Genomic DNA, 23,158 nt, shown 5'->3' with positions numbered 1-23,158 from the left:
GTGCTCACATGGGTTATGGTGGCACGGGCAGGTGCCCGAGGTGTTAAACAGTGATTTTGGACCACTCCGGAACAGTTCTTGGCACGTTCGAGGAGGAACGTATGTTTAAGTGGGAAAGAATGTAACGACCTGACCTGTCATTTTGAGCTCTAGCGCATCATTCGGCAGTTTAAGGCCTTGAGTAGCTTCACTTCAGGTATTATGACTTGTACGTATGGTCGGAATTGAATTTCGAGAAGCTTAGAGTTGATTCGGATGGAAACTTCTTAATTTCGGAAGCGTTGAGTTGGAAGAATTAACTAAGATTTGAATTTTGAGTAAATGACCTCGGAATCTGGATTTAAAGGTTCCAGCAGGTTCATATGATGATTTTGGTCTTAGGAGCGTGTCCGGATGTTGATTTGGAGGTCTGTAGGTCATTTGGGCGTCAATTGGCGGAAGTTGGAAATTGGATGATTTTTGAAAAGTTTGACTGGGAGTGGACTTTTTGATATCGGGGTCAGATACCGATTCCGGAAATTTGAGTAGGTCTGTAATGTCAATTATGACTTGTGTGCAAAATTTGAGGTCAATCGAGCTTAATTTGATAGGTTTCGGCACCGGATGTAGAAGTTTGAAGTTCTAAAGTTCATTAATCTTGAATTGGGGTGTGATTCATGGTTTTAGTGTTGTTTAATGTGACTTGAGGGCTCGACTAAGTTCGTATTGTATTTTACGACTTGTTAGTATAGTTGATTGAGGTCCCGGGGGCCTCGGGTGTGATTCAGATCATGTTCGGAGCATTTCGGGACTTGATGAATTGCTGAAACCACTGATGCTTCTGGTGTCTGGTTTCCTTCATCGCATTCGCGAGAGATGTCTCACGTTCGCGATGGGTACCTGGGAGGCTGGAGAGATCTGCTCTTCACGTTTGCGTTGAGGGCCATGCGTTCGCGAAGAAGGAGGAAGGCTGGGTGGACCTAATGCATTCGCGAGGAAGGTTTCGCGTTCGCGAAGGCCTGGGGACAGCAGTCATCACATTCGCGAGAGGGCTCTCACGTTCACGTAAGAGGTAAATTTGGCCAGCAACTTTTTGTGCTTCGCGAACGCGAGGCAACTTCCGCATTCGCGAAGAAGGATTATTTGGGCAGCAGATTAAAAATCCCAAAATCGAGGGTTTATGTCATTTTTCATTTTGGGACCTTAAGAGCTCGGATTTAGGCGAGAATTAGAGGGATTTTTAGAGAAATCATTTGGGTAAGGATTCTTTACTTGATTTCGATTATATTCCACTAATATATCATTATTTGATTTATTTAATTAAGGATTTGGGTTGGGAAATGTGAGAAAAAAGGTGGAAAAATCCTTAGGTTGAATTTTGAGGTTTTGATCGAGATTTTTGTATCGGATTTGAGTAATTTTTGTATGGGTGAACTCAATATCGAATGGGTGTTCGCATTTTGTAACTTTTACCCGATTTCGAGACGTGGGCCCGGATCGACTTTTTGGGGCAATTTTTCGATTCGTTATTAAAGTGGTAGATTTATTATTTAAATTAGTTTCTTGGAGTTGTATTTATAGTATGTAATTGCTTTTGTCAAGATTTGATTGAGCGATATTTGAGGTAAGTGACTTGTCTAACCTTGTGTGAGGGAAACTTCCCTTAGGTTTTGGTACTGTTATGGTATTTGCAATACGTGAAGGCCGTGTACGCAAGGTGACGAGTGCGTACTCGGGTTAATTGTTGAAAACTCCAGTTCTTGCTGAGTAGCTTTCTTTTAATTCCTTAACCAAATTGCTCTAGCATGTGTAGTCATCATGTTTAGCCTAATGTCGCATGTCTATGTGTCTTGACTCTTACTTGCAATTTATGCAACATGCTTAGTTGAATTACATGCTTCCTTGATTTTGTATTCAGTCTTTAATTGTAGGATTCCTTGCTGTAAATTCGTTGTTCATAGGTTACGAGTTGTGTATTTACTTTTGGGACTACGAGACGGTACCTCGAGAGTGTCCCTCTTGCATATTTACTTTTGGGACTAGGCTGCGGTACCTCCGGAGCTCCCTTGTTGCATATTTACTTTTGGGACTACAAGGTAGTACCTCGGGAGCGCCCTGTTCCATATTTATTTTTGGGACTACGAAGCGGTACCTCAGGAGTGCTCCTGTTGCATATTTACTTTTGGGACTACGAGGCGGTACTTCTGGAGCTCCCCTGTTGTGTATTTTTGTTTGGGACTACGAGGCGGTACCTCGGGAGCGACCCTGTTATTTACCTCTATTTGCTGTGTTGTACCTTTATGTAATTTCTCATTGTTCAATTCTCAGTCATTTTATTATATTATTATATCTTTTGCCTTGTTTCCTTTTTATTCCAGTATGGCCCTGACCTGACCTCATCACTACTCTACTGAGGTTAGGCTTGGAACTTAGTGGGTACCGTTGTGGTTTACTCATACTTCACATCTGCACATCTTTTTGTGCAGATCCATGTTCTTCCTACCAGGCCAAATACCAGTGACATAGCCGTGCGTGGAGACTTCAAGGTACTTCTGCCAGCATCCACAGACCTCGGAGTCTCCCTCTATCCTTATTATGTTGGTCTCCTTCCTTATTTTCCTTAGACTCTGATGTATAGAGACACTTAACATTTCTCTTTAGAGCTTGTGACTTATTTCTACCGGATTTTGGGAGTTGTAATTATTTGAATCGCAGTTTTATTTATATTTCATATGTTGAGGTTTGAGTTCAGTTTTATCTTCTGTTATTCCGCACAAATGTTAGGCTTACCTAGTCATAGAGACTAGGTGCCGTCACGAAATCCTACATAGGAGAAATTGGTTTGTGGCAATTATTGATAAATTTAAACTATTTAAGAGTTTCAATCAATACTACACTTCTGCACATCTCTTTGTGCAGATCCAGGTTCTTCCTACCAGGCCAAATACCAATGACATAGCCGTGCGTGGAGACTTCAAGGTACTTCTGCCAGCATCCGCAGACCTCGGAGTCTCCCTCTATCCTTATTATGTTGGTATCCTTCCTTATTTTCCTTAGACTCTGATGTATAGAGACACTTAACATTTGTCTTTAGAACTTGTGACTTATTTCTACCGGGTTTTGGGAGTTGTAATTATTTGAATCGCAGTTTTATTTATATTTCATATGTTGAGGTTTGAGTTAAGTTTTATATTCTGTTATTCCGCACAAATGTTAGGCTTACCTAGTCATAGAGACTAGGTGCCGTCACGACATCCTACGGAGGAAATTTTGGGTCGTGACAATTATTGAAAAATTTAAACTATTTTAGAGTTTCAATCAATAGTTTAAAAATAAAATAAATATTTAATTTAATATAAAAAAATTACTTATCTATCTATATTATATTAAAAATAGTAGTGAATAAAAATATTAATGTAATGACATGATCGGTCGTTTTGAGCTCTAGCATGTAGTTCGGCGGTTTGAGGTCTTGAGTAGCTTCACTTCCTATATTATGATTTATACGTGTGGTCGGAATTGAATTGCGGGAAGTTCGGAAGCTTTAAGGTTGAAGAGTTGATCAAGGGTTTGACTTTTCAGTAAACGATCTCGGAATCGGGATTTGAAGGTTCCAATATATTCGTATGATGATTTCACACTTGGGCGTATGTTAGGGTTGAGTGTCGGGTCGCCCGGGAGCATTTCGGTGCTTATTATGGAAGGTTGGCATTTTGAAAGTTTAAGGATTTTTTAAGTTTGATTTGGAGTGAATTTTGATGTTATCGATTTTTGTTTGGGGTTCCGAGCCTTAGAATAGGGTCGTATCGTGATTTGTGTCTTGCTCGCAAAATTTGGCATTATTCCGAGATGTAAGTGTAATTCGGACGCATTCAGCGAAATTTAAAAGTTTGAAAGTTTAAAGAAAGGTTCCGATCGTCGATTCATAGTTTTGATATTGTTTAGCGTGATTTAAGGCTTCGACTAAATTCGTATCATGTTTTAGAATGCGTTGGTATGGTTGGTTGGGGACCCGTGGGCCCCGGGCGCGAATCAGATCTAATTTTGGACTTAAAGAATTTCTGAAGCTTAAGGCTTCTGGTGTAATCGCACCTGCGAGGTTTTGGCCGCAGGTGCGGTCCGGTGGTCGCAGAAGCGCAAGTTAACTGGAGCTGGGAAAGGCCTCAGATGTAAGGAAATTTCTGCATATGTGAGCCCGCAGATGCGAAGAATATTCCGCAGCAGTGGAAATGAACTGGACGGGCTGGAGTCACAGAAGCAGAAGGGTTCCGCAGGAGCGAGGTTTTGACCGCAAAAGCGGTCTCGTAGGAGCGAAATTGGTCCGCAAAAGCGGATTTGCCTGGGCTTAGAGGGAACCGCACCTGCGATGGAATTTTTCGCAAGTGAGGAGTCACAGGTGCGACTGTGTAGCTACAGATGCAAAATATCGCCGGGCAGAGTGGTTCTTTTAAATCGAGACTTAGCTCTCATTTCTCTCATTTTTCACTTGGATGGCCGAATTTGGGGAGCTAATTTGAGGAGTTATTCATCAAGTAATATGAGGTAAGTGATTCTCACTTATTAAAAGTTAAATACATGAGTTATATACTGATTTATACATGAAAAATTATGGAAATTGTGGGATTTTAAGAGAAAAACCTAAAATTGATAATTTTGGATTTTGACCATGATTTTAGAAATGAAAATAGGAATAAATTATATATTTGAGTTCGTGATGTTGTGGGTAATATTTATCTTCGAAAAGTTTCAGAATCCGGGCATGTGGGCCTGAGGGTTGACTTTGTTAAATTTTTGAGTGGAGTTGGGAATTGTTATAGTTTAATTAATTATGATGTTGGAGCATATTTTTATTAGTTTTCATGATTGTTTGACTAGTTTCGGATCGATGGGAATTTGGTTTGAGGTGTTAGAGAGGCATTGGAGCCGGTTATGGAACTTCGAAGCGAGGTAAGTCTCATGCCTAACCTTATGAGAAAATTACCCCGTAGGTGTTATTCTTGTTATATGCTACATGTTGTGGGAGCGGCGCACGTATGAGGTGACGAGTGTCCGTGTGTATGCTAGAATTCCTGAGTACGTCTGGGTAGATTAGGATTTACACCATGCTTTATTTGTACTGTTTGAGTTATTATTGCTTGCTTAGTTACTTGATTTTGTGTTACGACCTGAGACTAGGCTTGCGTAGAGTGATAAACTCGCTATTATAGATATTTGATGAGCTATTTGATTAGCCGCGAAATAATTGTGCTTCCCTTACGAATTTCTTCCGCGTTGTGCGTTTTCATCGAAAAGCTTCCTTAAATTTCATAACTAACATATATATTCATGTGTGGGGTCAAGGACCCGTTAAAGCTTTTTATTCTAATGGGATTGGGCCGTTCGCCTCAGCAGGATTATGTAACACACTCTTATAGGATCGGGTCGTTCACCTCGGCAGAATTATCTAACTGTCACGACCCAAAATCCACTAAAGGTCGTGATGGCGCCTAACGCCGCCGTCAGGCAAGCCAATGGTGACTGATCAACTTAATTACTCATTTTATTACTTTTGAAATCAAAATCTCTATTAATTAAGTAGTATGAAATAAAATTTACAGAGTAAAATGAAAATAACTACATGAAATACAATAACGAACAACCAGTAGGAATCCCCAAAATCCGGTGTCACAAGTGCATGAGCATTAACTAGGAAATATAATAAAATACAATATCTTTCTGGAATACAAGTTAGACAAGAGAACATAAATAACTCTGATGGAGACTCTGTATGTTGTGGATCGTAACATGAAATGCAGCTTACCGTAAAATCCCCGCAAATGCCGCACCTTTGCGCCCGGAGGACCACAAAAAACATATATATACCTGCACAATAAGTGCAACATGAGTACGTAAATCAACGTGTACCCAGTAAGTATCTAGCCTAACCCTAGAGAAGTAGTGACGAGGGGTCGACACTTACTAGTGGTCCAATAAGATAGGTACAGTAAGAAGTAAATAAATATGGGGCAGAGCAGATAAACGATATGAACAAATATAAATACGAGGTACAATCCTCCTCCGAACAGTAAAATCAAGCTCTCACTAAGCAGTTACCTCCTCAATTGGAGTATATATATATTGGACCTCACCAGATAGGTCGTCACAGTTCAAATCAGGAAATCTCACAGATACACTGGCTTCTTGTCAAATATTACGCATGATTTCATAAGAGTATTTTGAGGCGTACGGACCGATCCCATCATAATATGTGCACTGCCGAGGGTCGAATGACACGAACCATAGATATATCTATTATATTATCGAGGCGAACGGCCCGCTCCCATGAAAGTGTGATACATAATCCTGCTGAGGCGAACGGCTTGATCCCATCATAATGTGCGCACTGCCGAGGGTTGAATGACACGAATCATAGATGTATCTATTATACTACCAAGGAGAACGGCCCGATCCCATTAGAATAAGAGGCTTTAACGGGTCCTTGACCCCATTCACGAATAAACGTGTGAGTTATGAACTTTAAGGAAAACTTTTCGATGAAAACGCATTGCGCAGGAGAAATTCGTAAGAGGGGTACAATTATTCTGCGGCTAATTATGAAGCCCGACAAATCTCTACAATAGCAAGTCTATCACTCTTGGCAAGTCTAGTCTCAAGTCGTAATGTAAAATAAAGAAATTTAATAAGCAAGGGACAACTCAAATAGTACAGTTTTAGCATGGTGTGAACCTAAGTCTACCCGAACAATAACATGAATTTTTAGCTTCGTATGAACTCCCGTCACCTCGTGCGTATGCAGCCCCCGCAACAAGTAGCACATATCAAATACATCACCTAGGGGTAGATTCCTCCTCACAGAGTTAGACAAGAGACTTACCTCGCTCCGAAGTTCCATAACTGACTCCAACACCTCTCAAACACCTCAAACAGATGCACGTCTCTCCAAAACTAGTCAAACAAATGTGCAAATTCATAAATATATACTCTATTACCCATAATTAATCAATTTATAACAATTCCCAACTCTGCTTGAAAAGTCAATAAAGTCAACCCTCGGGCCCACGTGCCTGGATTCCGAAAAATTTCAAAGATAATCATTACACATAACATTATGAACTCAAATATATAATTTATTCCCTATTGCATGCCCAATTTCATGGTCAAAATTCCAAAATACCAAATTCTAGGTTTCTTTCAAAATCCCCCAATTTCTACTAATTTCCATGTTAAAATTCCATATGTGTTTATGAAATATAATCAAAAGTGGCTTAGAAACACTTACCCCCGAGAGATGGATAAAATAGCTCTCCAAAATCGCCCTAAAGTCGGCTCCAAGAGAGAAAAATGAGATGAAATGAGAAATCCCGCATTGGCTAGCATATATATTTTGCCAAGTCAATTTTCCGCATCTGTGGAACTCCTTGCTCTTCTGCGGCTCCGCTTCTATGGAAGCTACCTCGCAAATGTGGCTTTCCCCCAAGATGCCAGCTTTCCGCTTCTGGGGGCCCACAATCACAGATACTCATCCGCTTCTGCAGAAACCAACTGCATCTGTGGAATCCCTAGCTCGAGTAGCCTTCCGCACCTGCACTCCCACGACCGCACCTGCGGCTCTGCAGGTGCGCTACAACATTCGCACCTGCGATCTTCCAGCCCCAGACCACTTCCGTTTCTGCGCGCCTCCACCCCCATCTGCGCGCCCGCAGGTGCGGTAAAGTCCTTGCACTTGCGAATCCAACCAACCTCAAACCCAATCACTTCTGCGACACCAGGGCCGATTCTGCGGTCTCGCACCTGCGGCTCTTTCCACGCAGGTCTAATTGCACCAGATCACAGTTGCCTCAACAATTCGTCCAAGCCCAAACTCGATCCATTTCCAATTCGATTCGCACCCGAGGCCCCCGGGACTCCATCCAAGCATACCAACACATCCCAAAACATGATATAGACTTAGTCAAAGCCTCAAACCATGTCAAACAACATCAAAATTATGAATTGACGATCGAAACCTTTCTTTAAACTTTCAAACATTCAAACTTCGCCAAACGCATCCGAATCACACTTAAACTTTCCTGAATGATGCCAAACTTTACGCACAAGTCATAAATCACAATACGAACCTATTCCAAGGCTCGGAAACTCAAACAGACATCAATAACACCAAAATCTACTTCAAATCAAACTTAAGAAATTCTTAAACATTCAAAATGTTAACTTTCCATAATAAGCGCCAAAATTCTCTCAGGCGATTCGATACTCAACCCGAATATACGATCACATCTGAAATCATCATACGAACCTATTGGATCCTTCAAATCCCGATTCTGAGGTCGTTTACTCAAAAGTCAAACCTTAGACAACTCTTCCAACTTAAAGCTTCTGAATTTAGAATTTTCCATCCGAATCAACTCCAAACTTCCTGAAATTCAATTTCGACCACAAATACAAGTCATATTACCTGAAGTGAAGCTACTCAAGGCATCAAACCGCCGGACGACACGCTAGAGCTTAAAACGACTGGCCGGGTCATTACATTCTCCCTCACTTAAACATACGTTCGTCCTCGAACGTGCCAAGAACTGCTTCGGAGTTGCCCCAAAATCACTGTTTAACACCTCGTGCACCTACCCGTGCCACCACAACCCAGTTGAGTATATTAGCTCGAGCCAAACTGAAGATCCTCCCTCTTATTTAGTCAATAAGCCTTAGAACCAAATTCCAACTTCGGAATTCCTTTACAAGACCTGATTCTAATGTACGAACACCGTATCAATCTCCACATGCTGAATCCACACATGCTCATGCACCCATGCTGACATCACACAATGCACCGCATAACTCATTTTCCCAAGGCAACCTCTTCCAAGCACAACAACTGCAATTTCACTAACCCGAATCCCGTAGTATACGTCATAGCACATATAAGCCATGTTACAACTCTCGCGATACCGCCACGATGAAAGAGATGTGTAGAAACTCATAACCACCTACCGAATGAATAAATAATGGAGTTTCTCCTCCTAACAAGAACCATTACCTCATTCTGAACTGAGTGACGATATTTGCTCATTAATATACCCTACATAACTCCGATCGCACTGATCATAGGTCCAATAACCTCGTCTCACCCAGTACAAGCTGCCTACGCAATAAGACATCTCAAACATTGCCAAAAATCTCATATGACACCCACAATGTGCCAACAAGCTACAAACCCGAATGTGATACATAAGGAAAAACGAACTCTGGAAAAAAAACCACCCAGCCCGCGTAACGAATAAAATGACCGAACAGATGCTATGAACCCTTCTTAGAGAATGAGAAACCAAATACACATGAATAGATATAGGGAACTATACTCAACATCTTACTATTGCGGCATGTAACCCGATCCACACATGATACCGTTGCGGCGTACAACCCGATCCAAACATGATACCGTTACGGCGTACAACCCGATCCAAATAACGTACCCATGGTGGCATGCCACCCGATCCATACATAACAATAAATAAGTAAATACACATCAAGCCATAATTCTCATACCTACGAAATACCGAATATCGACCACAAGCACGCCAAGTGCGAAAATACCACCCTAGGGAGACGGATAGCGCCATACGCTACAAAACCCAAGCACAACTAAGGCGCGATAAATGACCTGCATCTCGAGATCCATCCCACTCATATAACACCACAAGCTACACGGGACCTCAACACATGTGCGAATAATCAAGCTATCTCAATCCGGAATAACTCCCTCAATTTACAACCAAAGGAATAGAGCGCCTTCCAGGCATAAACTCTCATATTAACGATAGTACCAAAAATCTCTGCACTTGGTTTCAATCTTTAACAATCAAGTGACTAACATGTCACACTTATACAAATCTCCACGTGGGGTATGCTCCCACGGTCTTCCGCACCAGGTAGCAAAGTCTACACCTCCATACCACAAACCGTACTAATCTGTAAAGCACTTTAAGAACCCGCAAATCAATACACAATGATCCTTCCATAGAACAACATTCCCAGGAGACACTAGGATAATGTCATCTTACTCTGAACATCAAAATTCTTCCCGGTTCATCCGAGCTCATGACAGTTTTGTCAACACCAAACCGCAACCTCGATCCTCAAATTTCAAATTCCCATGCCGCAAAAAATACAATCCTCAAGTCATGATCTAAACCTCCATGACTCTTCCGGAATCCATTTACACCACAAGGCCATTGAATCGAATACCTCCCAAATTAATCAAGTCATGGTGGTTGTTGAGCCCACACGTACGACCAGAAACCACGTGTATAACTTCGCACGCCGAAGGAACTGATCATTGCCACAATTATGCTGATTTAACCATCACCAACCGTACCAATTTCTTCCAATTCACTCTTTACTTGCCTTAGAAATAATAGTAGCTTCATTCAAGAATCATAACGAAACTCAACAACAATCCTCCCAAGTGACCCACTTCCCGAGACCACATCATCTCAATACCCATGAACCGTCTCGTACCTTCCTCATGCGCATAATAGCATCTCCAACTGGTACACCCATTTCGAAAGACCTTCCGTGAATCTGAAGCTTTTTATCCCTTTCCTCTAATACTGCCCCGTAGGCCTGATGATAACATAAAACACTCTAAGCTCCCCATTTCATATTCCACTACAACAACTCGATCTTTAGCCACACAATGGCCCCGAAATCCTTAGGCACTGCACTTTAATTCTTAAACCCACTAGGACTGTTGTCGAGAGTCACCCACTCTGACCTAGTCTCGAATATAACCAAATTCCAATGCTCTACTAGCACATGAACACCCTCTCAAAGAAGCAACCGACTGAACTCTTTTCCTTGTACATCACATCCACAAAAAGCATAAACTCTGAGTCTTCCCAAAAACCTAAACAATTTGATAAAGCCAGATATAACACACATCCATCAAGTTCTTTGCCCGAATTGCCCCTGATGTTTTTATTCCTCAGTCATAATAACCCACTAATACACCGATAACCAGAAATCGCACAAGCAGACAACCACATGATCCAATCGTAGATGGTGGGGCTCCCCTACTTAGCTTTAAGCTACCATTACATAAACCCAGAACCCATAAGGATTCCTCCTTCTCAATTACCATGATCTCGCGCCTTTAACCAGTTGAATGTCCTGTAGTTCCTTATTAAAATTTTCATGAACATTCCGAATTATCATCCATAATCGTATACTCGACCTTCCGCTTCATAGTAAGTAGAACTCTTCGTAGAAACTTCATCAAAATCACACAACCGCTAACTTGTCCACAGGAGATAGCCCACCTGTGAAATTCCACACCAACATCTCCCAACGACGCTACATTGGGTATAACTACCACGAAATCAGTAAACCCTCCTGAGCCCGTACTCATCCACCGGCTGTACAAATCCATTCATTCCCCATTGACATCGACTGAAAGTCCGACAATACATTTCCAAACTCGAAGCCACATTTCACACCTCTCCATTTCCAGCAAACTCCCCTCTTCCATAATCAAGCTTCCTCCGTCCAGCAGCCACCATCCCAAATGAAATGCATAGGCTTAGTCATTATCCACCATGATTCCTAAATCGCTCTAAACTTTCTTCAAGGAAAGTGGCTTCCTACCATAGAATCCATATGCTACTCTGCCACTCCCACTTCAGCTAAACCACCTCCGTTAAGCAACTTCTCGACCTTTGCACTTCATACTTGACCTGCTAGTAATTTGATCACTGCGAGACACCCCCCGCCATGTCCTTTCTCATCCTTTGCTACCCAAATGTTGCATCAAATCAAAAATCCATCTCTGTAGCACCTGAACTAATAAATTGCTTCCAACTCTAAACCTCCTGGAAGATCATCTTTCTCGAGCCATCAACATTAGAAACACCGATTCGATCCTGAAATCGCTACACAGCACTATCTCTGACAACCGCTCCTCGGCACCATTTCACAACCTCCTGCCCCGAAGGCAAATCGAAAAAGACCATAACACCGGCGAAACTTAATGTGTTCAACAAGGATGACGACACCACACCACAATTGAGAATTCCACCACGCCCGAAAATATCAAGTCTCGTTACTCCATCAACCCAAACTTGAACGTCCATAGACCGATTGCCTTTCCTCTGCTGGAATTTAATGCTGAACCTCTAAACCATGAACTGAGAAAACCTCCTTTCGAGTCCGAGGAGGATCGTACCACGTACCTATATTTGTTCACTGTTTATTTACCATGCCTCATATTTATTTACTTTCTACTGTACTTGATTTATTGGACCACTAGTAAGTGTCGATGTCGACCCCTCATCACTACTTCTCCAGGGTTAGGCTAGATACTTACTGGGTACACGTTGATTTAAGTACTCATGCTACACTTCTGCACTTATTATGTAGGTATATGTATTTCTGGTAGTCTTTTCGGTGCGAAGGCGCGACTATCGCGGGGATTTTACGATGAGCTGCATCCCTTTTTACGATCCGTAGCATACAGAGTCTCCATCAGAATTATTTTACTCTTGGCTTACCTTCTATTAGATGCTCATGCACTCGTGACACCAGATTTTGGGGGTGTTCTAGAATCTGTTTATGGATTACTTTATATTGATACACTTTTACTTATTATTTTAATTAAAAGAAACGCAACTACGATTCATTTTAATGTAGTGACCTCTCCATCTACATAAGATTCATAATTTTAAAAATAATAAAATAAATAATTAAGTGTTGGCTTGCCTAACGGTGACGTTGGGCATCATCACGGCCTAGAGTGAATTTTGGGTCGTGACAATTAAATAAAGTGTAAAGTTAATAAAATAAAATCACATGAAAACTTGATAATATTACATATTAGATAACGTTATAGCAAAAGTAATAAAAATAATTAAAATTCAAAAAACCTTATTTTAAAAATAAAAGGAAATGACTATTTAAACTTGAGATTAAAAAGTTCTTAAGGTTATGATGAGAACGCTCAAAATACGGATATGACCACAAAATTGAAGTTTTGCTAGATAAAGAAAAATAAAAATTTGATACCAAATTAAAAAATTAAATATACAAAAAATCTATTTCATGTATATAATTTTACTAATAAAATTAAAAGCCAAACTTATATCTTGAAACTAAAAGAGAAATTTTTTTAATTGCACATAATACAAAAATTAATTATAAAAAAATTCATAGATTTAAAATATTATAAAGAACTTATGTATTAATTTTTAGACTATTTCAAAGTTATATTTAAAAGTAAAATATGATATTGCGAGAATATAGAGAAAAATAGAGATAGTGCGAGAATACTTATATTTTAAATTTATTTAAAAATAAATAAATTTAATTATTAATAATATTCAAAAAATTTATTAATATATTTAAATGATAAAAGAGTTCCGAGTAAAAGGATAATAGCATAAAAATATATTAAATTTCAAGAATAAAAAAGTTTATATTTATTGATGATTATTAAAATGGTAATAAGCAAGACATTAAGTCAATTTATAAGCTAATAAAAGATCACATAACAATATAACAATATTAAGTAATAAATAATGCAAAAACTATAAGCAAGGAACAAAAAAGAAAAAAGAAATTTATATAAAAATGTAAAAGGATAAAACTTATTTGAATTTGAGATGAAAAATAAATTGGTATTAAGAATTTTGTTAATATAATATAATTTAATATGCTCAAACAAGACAGATCACAACATTACATGTTTAGTATCTTTAATATTGATCGTAAAATAAAATACAAGTATCAAAATCAAGGGGTTAGGTTATTACGGATATAGAAAAAGAACATGTTATATATCGACTATGAGATTAGAAAAATGGTTTCATGTTCTGCTTCTTAATTAATATCTAATAATTATTTATAATTTTTATATAAAAGGTTTAATTTTAAGGTTATTTATAAATAATTCAAATAACCTAAATCATAATTTGACATGATTTATGTCCGCGCATCGCGTGAGGTACTAATACGAATATTTACGTAAAAGCATAATATATAAAAATGGAAGAACTTAGACATGTCGAGCCCACTTAAGTTTATCTCACGAAAGCTTATTAATAGGATTAAATTATAACTTTATCACATTTTGTTTGTCCAGGGTCTCTACGGTTAGTGGCGGATCTAGGATTTTGAATTCGTTGGTGCTTAAATTTGTTGATTTAAAGTTATTATACATAGTCTAACCTATTGTTTGGATGGTTGTTAGCCATTGTATTGTATCATATTGTTACTTTAAATACAATATTTAATTTGATTGTTATTTAAATTTTATTATATCGTATCATTAAATCCGTCTTTACGTAACGACGAAAAGTATCAATTTATGAAACGCCGAATTTGGTGTGATGGCGTCATTACCTTGCCTTTTCTCTCATCTTGCCCTTCCTTATTATTAAATAATTATATTTTATTCTTTATCCTTCTTTTTATACAATAATTCTACTTTGTATCCTATATTTTTTTGGTAATGTTGCAAATTTATTCTTCATATTGTTGGTGCATGACATAATGAAATGACGGTAAACAATACAATTTATCCAAACGTTGTATTCATTAAACAATACAGTATAATACAATACAATACATTATGAAATGACCTGTAACAACCATCCAAATAAGCTTTAAGTACATAACTATTTGAACACGACGATAAAAAAAATTAATGAGAAAACTCATATTCAGATTATGGATATCGTGAATCTGTGATGAGAATGCAATTGGCAAGAAAATGATCGGTACGTTTTACCATTTCGGAGGAACAGTTCGTCTTTAGAAGGGGTCGAACTTTGGAATTTTTTTTCAAGCAGATTCTTTTTTCTTTGCTATAGAGAATTAGGTCGAGTATACAAAAAGGGTAAAACAAAGGTCAATAAAGAAGAAATTTAAAAAAAAGTAGTATTAGCTTAAGAAAGTGTACTTGAAATAATTAAAAAGAATACCTAATTGAAGGAAATATATTTAAATAAAACAACAAAAAAAGAAACAAAGTAGCTTGAATGTAAGAAAAAAAGAAGGAATAGTTTGCCTAGTTAAAAGACTTTCGCTAGGATTGAGTTTCAAACTCGGGCCAACATTAAGTGTCACGATCCAAAATCCACTATAGGTCGTGATGGCGCCTAATACCGCCGCCAGGCAAGCGAACGATGATTGATCCACTTAATTACTCATTTTAAATTCCTTTTGAAATCATAATTTCCATTAAATAAATAGTATGAAATAGAATTTACAGGGTGAAACAATGATAATTAAGTGAACTACCATACTAAACATCCAAAAGGAACCCCCAAAACCCGGTGTCACAAGTACATGAGCATCAACTAGGAAATATGATAAAATACAATATCTGTATGGAATACAAATTAGACAAGAGAATGTAAATAACTATGATGGAGACTCTGTGTGCTGCGGACTCATAATATGGGATGCAGCTCGCCTAACTCCCCGCAATAGCCGCGCCTCTATGCCCACAAGACCACTAGACATATATGTACCTATACAAAATATGCAGCAAATGTAGCATGAGTACATAACTTTACGGTTGGCATAACTCTTTTGCCTAGACTGAGCTGTGCGAAGTCGATCCTGAATAATCTTGACCTTATCCAAGGCATCCTGTACCAAATCGGTACCCAACAAACGAGCCTCTTCCGGTTCAAATCAACCAACTGGCGATCGGCATCACCTTCCGTATAATGCCTCATATGGAGCCATCTGAATGCTCGACTGGTAGCTGTTATTATAAGCAAACTCCGCAAGTGGCAAGAAATGATCCTAAGAACCTTCAAAATCTATAACACAAGCACGAAGTATATCTTCCAATATCTGAATAGTGCGCTCTGACTGTCCGTCTGTCTGTGGATGAAATGTTGTACTCAACTCCACCCGCATGCCTAACTCACATTTTACAGCCCTCCAAAAATGTGAGGTAAACTGCGTACCTCGATCTGAAATTATAAACACGGGCACACCGTGAAGGCGGACAATCTCACCAATGTAAATTTCAGCTAACCTCTCTGAAGAATAGGTAACTGCCACTGGAATAAAATGGGCTGACTTGGTCAACCTGTCCACAATGACCCAAACTGCGTCAAATTTTCTCTGAGTCCGTGGGAGCCCAATAACAAAATCCATTATGATACGCTCCCACTTCCACTCAAAAATTTTTAACTTCTGAAACAAACCACCTGGTCTCTGATGCTCGTACTTAACTTGCTGACAATTCAGGCGCCGAGTTACATGTGTAATTATATCCTTTTTCATTCTCCTCCACCAATAATATTGCCGCAAATCTTGATATATTTTTGCGGCACCTGGATGAATAGAATACCTGGAACTGTGTGCCTCTTCAAGAATTAATTCACGAAGCCCATCCACATTAGGCACACAAATACGGCCCTGCCTTCGCAAAATTCCATCTTCCCCCACAGCAACCCGTTTGGCATCACCGTGCCGCACCGTGTCCTTAAGGACAAGTAAGTGAGGATCATCATACTGCCTCTCTTTGATGCGCTCATATAAAGAAGACCGAGCGACTGTACAAGCTAGAACCCGGCTGGGTTCTGAAATATCTAACCTCACGAACTGATTAGCCAAAGTCTGAACATCTGCAGCTAATGGCCTCTCACCAACCGGAATATACGTAAGACTGCCCATACTCACAGCCTTTCTACTCAAAGCATCGGCCACCACATTGGCCTTTTCGGGGTGATACAAAATGGTGATAACATAGTCTTTCAACAACTCCATCCATCTTCTTTGGCTCAAATTAAGATCCTTTTGTTTGAACAGGTACTGAAGGCTGCGATGATCAGTAAATACCTCACACGAGACACCGTAGAGGTAATGCCTCCAAATTTTCAGCGCATGAACAATGGCTGCCAATTCTAAGTCATGAACAGGATAATTCTTCTCGTGAACTTTCAACTGCCGCGACGCATATGCAATTACCTTGCCATCTTGCATTAATACTACACCAAGCCCAATGTGAGATGCGTCACAATATACCGTATACGATCCTGAACTTGTGGGTAATACCAATACTGGCGCCGTAGTCAAAGTGGTCTTGAGCTTCTGAAAGCTCAATTCACACTCGTCTAACCATCTGAATGGATCACCCTTCTGGGTTAGTCTGTTCAAGGTACTTGCTATAGATGAAAACCTTCCACGAACCGACGATAATAACCTGCCAAACCTAGGAAACTCCAGATCTCTGTAACCAGAGCAGGTCTAGGCCAATTCTGAATAGCCTCAATCTTCTTAAGATCCACCTTTATGCCTTCTGCCGATACAACATGTCCCAAAAAGGCAACTGAGTCTAACCAAAACTCACATTTTGAAATTTTGGCATATAACTGATTATTCTTCAAGGTGTGAAGCACACTTCAAAGATGCCGCTCATGCTCCTCTCGCTCAATGAATACAACCACAAAAGAATCCAAATAAGGATTGAACACCCGATTCATCAAATTCATAAATGATGCTGGAGCATTTGTCAACCCAAATGACATCACTAGGAACTCGTAATGCCCATACCGAGTCCGAAAAGCTATCTTAGGGACATCAGATGCCCTAATATTCAACTGATGGTAACCAGATCTCAAATCAATTTTCGAAAATACCTTGGCACCCTGAAACTGATCAAATAAGTCATCAATTCTTGGCAGCGGATATTTGTTTTTGATAGTGGCCTTGTTCAACTGCCAATAATCTATACACATACGCATCGAGCCATCTTTCTTCTTTACAAATAATTATGGTGCACCCCAGGGCGAGACACTGGGTCTAATGAATCCCTGATAAAGCAAGGCTTGTAACTTCTCTTTCAATTCTTTCAACTCTGGCGGCGCCAAATCAATACAGAAGTCAATATCTCTATCGGGTGGCATCCCCGGCAGATCTGCAGGAAATACTTCCGAAAATTCACGAACAACTGGTACTGAGTCCATAGAAGGGACATCCACATTGGGATCGCGAATATAAGCCAAATAGGCTAGACACCCTTTCTTTACCATACGCCAAGCTTTCATATAAGAAATAACCCTGCTGGCAGAATGGCCAGGAGTTCCTTTTCACTCTAATCGAGGTAACCCCGACATAGCTAGGGTCACTGTCTTGGCATGACAGTCCAATATAGCAGGATAAGGAGACAGCCAATCCATACCCAAGATGACATCAAAATCTACCATATCAAGAAGTAGAAGATCCACACTAGTTTCAAGATTACCAATAGTAACCACACACGAACAGTAGACATGATTTACTACCACAGAGTCTCCCACCGGTGTAGATACACATAGAGAAGCACTCAGAGAATCACAAGGCACAACCAAATATGAAGAAAATAGGAGGACACGTAGGAATAAGTAGATCCTGGATCAAATAGAACTGAAGCATCTCTATGGCAAACTAGAATAATACCTATGATCACAGCATCAGATGACTCGGCCTCAGGCCTAGCTGGAAAAGCATAAAATCGGGGGTGGGCCCCACCACTCTGAACTGCATCTCTGGGACGGCCTCTAACTGGCTGGCCTCCACCTCTAACGGTCTGACCTCCACCTCTAATGGCCTGACCTCCACCTCTAATGGCCTGACCTCCACCTCTAACTGCCTAACCCCTACCTCTAGCTGGCTGAGCAGGCGGTGAAGCAACCGGTGACGGTATGATGGCACGAGAATCTTGCTGAGATCTATTACTCGCCAATCTAGGGCAATACCTCCTAATGTGACCAATGTTCCCACACTCATAACACCCATCCTGATGTCGTGGCTGCTGAAGCTGAAGCTGACCCAGATGGGCCAGATAACCACTGTAGTAACTCTGTAGTGGTGGTGTACTGATAGAAGCTGAATGTGCACTGAATACTGGCTGCCCAGAGTAAGGCATAATAGGACCGTTACTCCCTGAAGCACCGGGAGATACATGAAGTGCTAAATGAAACGGTCTGGGAGGATGACCCCTACCAAAATTACCCCTGCCTCCAGACGAGGTACCACTGTAACCACCGAACTGACGAGGCCTCTTATCGGACCTCTGCCCTCTTTCCTGTGCAAGAATCATCTCGATCCTCCTTGCGACATTAGCAGCCGCCTGAAAAGAAATCTCACTTTCGGTCTCCTTGGCCATCTAAAGTCTGATAGGGTGAGTGAGTCCCTCAATGAACCTCCTCACTCTCTCTCCCTCCGTAGGTAGTAAAAGGAGAGCATGATGGGCCAAATCCACAAAACGGGACTCATACTGAGTAACAGTCATACTGCCCTACTGTAGACGCTCAAATTGCTTGCGGAATTCCTCTCTCGGTGAGATAGGGAGGAACTTCTCCATATATAGCTGAGAGAATTGCTCCCAGGTAAGTGTAGGTGATCCGACTGGTCGGGTCAATGTATAATCTCTCCACCTCCTCTTGGCGGAACCCATCATCTAGAATACAGCAAAATCAACTCCATTGGTCTCAACTATACCCATGTTTCACAGCACCTCGTAGCAGCGTCCAAGATAATCCTGTGGGTCCTTAGAAGGTGTACCACTGAAGTGAACTGGAAAGAGCTTAGTAAACTTATCCAGTTTCAATAAGGCCTCAAAAGACATGGCGGGCCTATTACCGGTCTGTGCCGCAATAACTGGCTGAACTACCCCAACTGGCGGGGCTGGTGGAGCCTGATTCTGAGGAGCCATCTGCTCCGGGGCGGGAGTAGTGGGAGTTTGTGCTCCTCCCCCAACCTGTGAGACGGCTGGTGCCACTAGAAATGTACCATTCTGAGCCACACCCTCCATAAGACTCACCAATCGGACTAGAGCGTCCTGAAGCACTGGAGTGGGTATGAATCCTTCCGGGACCTGAACTGGTCCAACTGGTACATTCTGAACTGGGACCTCCTCCTGAAGGTCTACCGAGGTTCTTCAACAGGTGCAGTTGCTCGAGCTCTGGACTGAGCTCTACCTCTGCCTCTGCCTCATCCTCTAGCACGACCTCGGCCTTGACCTCTACCCCTGGCCATAGTTGCCATCGAGGGTTCTGGTCCCTGTCCATCGGTAAAGGTATTATGCGTTCTCACCATCTGCGAGTGAATAAGAGTAGAATGGTTCAATCATCGATGATAGAATAAAATCGCACGACAGAATAAGAAGGAAGTGATATTGTTCCTAAACTTCATAGCCTCTGAGAGATAAGTACAGACGTCTCCGTACCGATCCTTCAGACTCTACTAAGCTTGCTCGTGAGACCTATATAACCTAGTGCTCTGATACCAACTGTCACGACCCGAAATTCCCACCTTCGGACCGTGATGGCGCCTAATATTTTACTTGCTAGGCAAGCCAACGTTAAAATAATATTAGCCATTTTTAAATAATTTTTAAATTTATTAATAGTAAAGAAACAAATATGGAAGTAAGGTCTGAAATATAGTGAATAATCCATAAAAATAACGGCATCTAAATACCATCCCAGAATTGATGTCACAAGTGCACGAGCTTCTAACATAATAAAAATAAAGGTCTGAATAAAATAAAGCTGTCTGGAAATAAACACACAGCTAAGGTACAGTAGACGGGGACTTCAGAATTGCGAACGCCGTGCAGTTATACCTCAAGTCTCCTCTGAGTAGCTGAAATCCGACCAAGTCTATGGTATGCCGCTGGGACCAACTCCGAAATCTGCACAAGAAGTGCAGAGTATAGTATCAGTACAACCGACCCCATGTACTGGTAAGTGCTGAGCCTAACCTCGACGAAGTAGTGACGAGGCTAAGGCAGTTCACTTACATTAACCTGTACGCAATATTAGTAACAACATCAATAATAGAAATAAATCAGGTAACTCATTTATAATGGTTGAAGCCAACTCAGCAGTTATAACCAATTATCATTTCCATAAATTCTGTTGCAGCGTGCAACCCGCTCTCACAATATATTCACATTCAATTCTGTTGCAGCGTGCAACCCGCTCTCCCAATATTTTCCTTTTAATCAAGTATGTCATATATTTATTTCAATCAAGTATATATATAGACTTTTAAATAAGTCTGTTGCGGCGTGCAATCCGATCCCCCAATATTGACTTCTCTATAAGTCTATTGCGGCGTGCAACCCGATCCTCCAATATTAACTTTTTAACAAGTCTGTTGCGGCGTGCAACCCGATCCTCCAATATTAACTTTTAAACAAGTTTGTTGCGGCGTGCAACCTGATCCTCCAATATGAACTTTTAAACAAGTCTGTTGCGGCGTGCAATCCGATCCTCCAATATATACATTTCAATCAACTCTGTTGCGGCGCGCAACCCGCTCCTCCAATATATTTATTTACCAATTCTTATAGAATAAATTACCCCAATAAATGCAACAATTAATATAAAATTTTAAAACAACAAGCATTCAATAGTTATGATTTAATTATGAATCAAACAATGACAATTAGAAATTTATTTTGAAAATCAGGGAGAAAATAGACAGTTTAATATTTAATATGCTAAATGTCAAGTAGCAATTAATACACATAAATCAAATAGCATGTAACAATTATTGCAGGAATTCAAGAATTAATATTTGTCAAGGAATAGGAAAGAAATAATTATTATAACAATTAATTCGTGTCTTAGAATAATTTATGATTTTCAAATAATTATGCAAATAATTAACGCCTATACGTCGTTCACATGCATTTTACATAACAAATAATTTAAGGGTTCTATTCCCTCAAGTCAAGGTTAACCACGATACTTAACTCGCTATGCAAATTCCAATAAATTACTCGACCACAGCTTTTCCTTTTAAATTTGTCTCCAAAAGCTTCAAATCTATTCACAAATAATTCGATATACTCAATACAAATCGTAACAATTAATTCCATATGAATTTACTAATTTTCCGGATAAAAATCTGAAATTCACTTTAAAACTTGACAGTGGGGCCCACATCTCAAATCTCGAAAAAACTTATAAAATTCAAACACCCATTCCTAGACGAGTCCAACCATACAAAAATTATCAAATTCCGACATCGGATTGACCTTCGAATCTTCATTTTATATTTTTGGAAGGTTCTGTAAAAGTCTAATTTTTCTTCCATAAATTCATGGATTCATGATGTAAATGAGTATGAAATCATGAAATATAATCAATATAGGATAAGGAACACTTACCCTAATTTTTTCCCGTGAAAATCGCCCAAAAATCGCCTAAATCGAGCTCCCCAAACTCAAAAATGAGTAAAATGGCTAAACTCCCCGTTTTATGGGATTTCTGGCATTTTCAAGCACCACAGGTAGCGTGGGGGCGCTGCCTGTGGCGCACTTTCCAGAACACCAATAATTCCCAGCGCCAGGGCTAGCGCCCCACGCTACCCTGGGCGCTGGCGGCTACGAAAAATCTTTCCCGATACGAAAATGGGTATAACTCTCTCATACGATGTCCGAATTCGACGATTCTTTTTGTTATGGCTCCAAAATTTCAATACGGATCTAATGCTTCCATAAAAACTGAATTTGGAATTCATTTACTTAATGGGATACCACTTATTCTTCAAGAAACGACGTCGAACGTTCTTGAAATGCCAAAATTAAATTCCGTTGACCACCCGAAATCCACCCGAGGCCCTCGGGATCTCAATCAAATATACCAACAAGTCTTAAAATATTATACGGACTTACTCGGGATCTCATATCACATCAAACGATGCTGAAATTACAATTCACACCTCGATTCGATTTTTTGAGTTTCCAAACTTTTTAATTTACAAATCTTGTGCCAAAACATATTAAATGAATCCGGAATGACTTTAAATTTGGCACACAAGTCATAAATGACATAACGAAGCTATTCTAATTTTTTGAATCGGATTCCGACCCCGATATCAAAAAGTCAACCCCGTGGTCAAATTTGGAAATCTTTAGCCTTTAAATTGCTAGTTCTGTTAAATGGTCATAACTTAAGCTAGGGACCTCCAAATTAAATTTCGGGCATACGCCCAAGTCCCAAATCACGATACGGAGCTAGCAGAACTGTCAAAATATTGATCCGGATCCGTTTACTAAAAATATTGACCAAAGTCAACTCACTTGAATTTTAAAGCTCTATTTCACATTTTAATTCAGTTTTCACACGAAAACTTTTCAGAAAATTTTACGGACTGCGCACGCAAGTTGAGAAAG

The sequence above is a fragment of the Nicotiana tabacum genome, chromosome 9 (assembly GCF_000715075.1).
Source record: "Nicotiana tabacum cultivar K326 chromosome 9, ASM71507v2, whole genome shotgun sequence".
In the NCBI taxonomy this organism is placed as follows: domain Eukaryota; kingdom Viridiplantae; phylum Streptophyta; class Magnoliopsida; order Solanales; family Solanaceae; genus Nicotiana; species Nicotiana tabacum.
Note: the sequence above shows the minus strand (reverse complement) of the source record.